The sequence below is a fragment of the Limulus polyphemus genome, unplaced genomic scaffold (genome assembly GCF_000517525.1).
Source record: "Limulus polyphemus unplaced genomic scaffold, Limulus_polyphemus-2.1.2 Scaffold6, whole genome shotgun sequence".
In the NCBI taxonomy this organism is placed as follows: domain Eukaryota; kingdom Metazoa; phylum Arthropoda; class Merostomata; order Xiphosura; family Limulidae; genus Limulus; species Limulus polyphemus.
Genome location: NW_013665616.1, coordinates 1,521,725 through 1,525,667, shown reverse-complemented (window position 1 = coordinate 1,525,667; position 3,943 = coordinate 1,521,725).

The window sequence follows — 3,943 nt, the reverse complement described above, 5'->3', positions numbered from 1 at the left end:
ATTTTGACACAAGCTATAGGTTTTTCCTCCATCTTCTATACCTCCCCGAAATCACATTTAAAAAAAACCATTGCTGTGATTTTCCAACAATACTGTTAATATCAGATCGTGCACGGCCTCAAAATCCGAATTACGCCAATGCACGTTCAAATTATGCCTAAAGCCAAAACAAATCGCAATGTGTGTATAATGAACCATAAAAATAAGCATTTTGTTTTGTTTATAAACGTGTCCTCGTGCATTACAGTTTATATTTGTTAGAAAGTGGGGTCAAAAAATTATATAACTCAATATAATGTAGTAGTTGTTAACAAAGTGTGTACACCAATTGGAAAGAACGAGGGGAGGGAGAGAGAACCCTTTCTGCCTTATGCTTTGCCGTGTATGCCTGCTTGTTTTATACACCTGTATCAACTGGCAAAACTGTAGATTGTATGGTTTTTCCCACCATCTATATATTTATACTCGAAGCTTATTTATCGACCTGCGTTTATTTTAAACTTTAATGCAGGATAAGGTAACTTTTATTGTCTATTTTTTATTTTTAGGTCTGCAGACAGAGAATGTGGATGTGAGTGACAACTGAATTTGTAGTGTCTCTGAAGATAAAAAATAAAAAATAAAAACTTGTTAGGTTTTGATGTCTTATTTTTTATTATATAAAGATAATTAGGTAAATGCTGATTGATGGAAAATTTGGTAAAATATGGTGGTAAGTTTTTTTATATCTTGAATACATACACTTAACACTGACTGAAGCATTAATGATTTGTGACATTTACGAGAATGGAGAATAGCAGTTTTGGAAGAAAGACATTTTCCATACATCTTGAAGAATGACATTTGTTAATTAAAAAAACATTGTCAGAAAATTACTTTTATAGACGTTTTAAATCTGGAAACTAAAAGTGTTAGGAAACAGTTAAAATTGTTGTATTTCTGCAGTGTTACACTATAAATGCCAGATTATCAGCTATTTTTATATTGTTCTTCAAAATAAAATTATCACATTGGAATCTGAGATATTTGATAACTGAGAAAATAAATATTCACATTCTAAGAAAAATTGTATTTATTGAAAGAACATAAAAAATTGTTACACTAACATATCTTTTGAAAATGTAAATGATGACATTCATTATTTCATACTGGGTTATTTTGAAAGTTAGGGTAATAACGTTGAAATATCCGCCCAAAACCGATGACGACAAGTTTATCTGCTGAGATAGGTTAAAGCTTTGTGTTGGATAGGAAACAAAAATTTTAACTCTAGAATTACTGATTGGGTCTGTGTGGATCCTACTGGTTTTATAACACATTTTTCTAAACTAAGTATGTACAAAATCAGTTGTTGGTTCATGACTGTTGGTTAAAAGATCCCTGATAACAAATGAATTACGTCACATTTTAAATGTTAAAAAATGCCATCGATATTGCACTTAATTCTATTAAACTAATTATTGCTTGAGGATGGGTCCTCATGTATTATACACAGAAAATAAGTTGTTACAACCAGTCTTTTGGAGAGGTTTTTACTGGAGAGTGTTACAAAAAATGAGAACAAAAAGTTAATAATATGTATGTGAATCACAATAGTAAGGAATGTTTGAAAATAATTGTAATTTGTAGGTTGACTTTGAATTTTATTAATTGTTACTAAACTGTTTGGTACCTTGTTACTTCAAGTGATCCTTATTATCCTAACATTTGAAAAAATAAAGGTAGAAGTCTAGAATGTTTCATTCGGTAAAAGTGGGTTGCTAGCTTGACAGTTCTGAATGATTAATGAGGTTAATTTAAGTAAAAATAAACATTAATAATAACTCGTGTTCAAATAAATATTATTTTGTTCATCCTTACCCTGATATGATTCACATAAAAATTAAAATAATTGCAGTTCATAAGCTTAATCCATTCAAACTGTTACACTTTTCCATGCAACTTGTAAATAGATTCCACTATGTTTTTGGAACCTGATTAGCTATGGTATTGGATAAGAGGCCTTGTAAGCACTGGTTCATGTTGTTAAATATCGTATTTTGATGTCACTCTTAATTTGGAAGTCATGGTTATGATTCAGTAACTTTTATATTGCTCTGTGGGATTTGAGAATTTCTCATCAAGTATAATCCTGTATAAGGATTTTTTCTCTGAGCTCAAACTAATATGAGCATGTGTTATCACAAGTTTTTTTATATATATATACACGCATGTTTCTTAAATTTTGAGTACAGCAGTAATGGTTAATTACTTTATGAACATGCAACATTTCTGTAACAAAATCTTATTATATGATGAAAGTTCATCTTTTGGTTAAGAGTTAGTTTTCTTATCTTGTTGACAAAAAATGCTGGTGAAGAAACTAGAGGTAGGAATAACTTTACATTAATTTAAACAGTGGTTGATAATACTATTGGTATTGTAGGTTTTAGTATTGTAGTATTCTCTTGTTGGTATGCAGAGCTTTCTAGTAGTTGATCCAGTATATCTCTGGTTGTACCTTGGGCTTGTTAACTCCTATACCACTAACAAAGTATTCATTGAATGTTCATTTGTAAAGTTGAAGAGCCCTTTTAACCTAGACTGTTTTTAAAGACACGTTTTAACCAAACTTTTGGTTGTAGTCGTTTGGTAATTTTCATCTTAATGTATGAAATAATGGCTAAGTAGGGAATGACTAGGGTAACAGTTTTTCCGATTGTCTAACACAACAACAAATGGGATATTTAGTTTTTCCGTGGTTTATTATACTTAATAACAACATTGTAAAACAATTTCTTTTGAGCATTTGTTTAATGTTCTTAACATCAGCTTTAAAAACGTTTCAATTTCCTGATATTTTAAACGCTCTGTATAGCAGGGTTTTAAACAAGTTTTCTTGAAAAGTTGAGTAAGACTAAAAATGTGAGTAAAGGTCAGTGAAAGTTGGTTTGGATACACTTAGTGGCAAGTATACCCTGTAAAAAAGAGTTATTAGGGTAATAATTGAATGACAAGTTTTATTCACATGAGAAATGATTCAGAAGTTATTTTAAATGAAAAGTGTGTGGTCAGTTGAATGTAAAACACAGTTACTAAAATAAAATATACTTTAGTGTATAGAATGATACCTGATGATAATTTCTAAGTATGATGCATTTGTTCTGCAGTTAAGTTTTAAACAACTGATAATATTTATAAGTGTAAAAACTGAGAGAACTATAATTAGATGTTTTCTTGGTTCTAGACTATAAGATTAGCTAAGAGAGTTCGAAATTTCAAGTATTACTATCTCATAGCTTTGTTAACCCCAACTAATAAATGTAAAACGTATACAACAAATAAATTAATATTATCAAAGACCCTACATCACCAAGACAGTCCACACTCCAAAAAGTGTAACTGGCTAATGACAACTCTCCATGAATCAGGTCTGATAATTTTTTTATTAAATCTTAAGGTTTGTTAAGCAATGTTTTTCTCATGCCCTTTTTTTCTTTTCACATGTTGCCTATCCAACATGCAAAGTAATTTTCATTTTAAGATTAAAAATACTTTTATGCATCAGAAAATATTCAAATTTCACATGCAAAATCTTTATAATGTCCAGATAGTTATCAAATGTTTCTTAAGAAAAAAAAACTTTACATCTTATTTGTACAGGTTCAGTATATTTGACCGACCTTGTAACAACCATAAAAAATTAGGAAATAAATATAAATTATGCCTTTTTCGTTCTAGAAAGACTACAAATTATAACACAAAAACATAAATTTTTAGACTAAATAGCTTAAATCTCAAAACATTATACATTTATATATATTTATTATATTAACCTTTCAGCCATGCCTGGCTAACAATACAGAAGTTACAATGACGTGGTACATGCTCTCATGTACTGTATCCAATAATATAAAACTGACCTTTAGTCTTTACAAAGTGACCTGTCTTCGCTTTGTTTTAA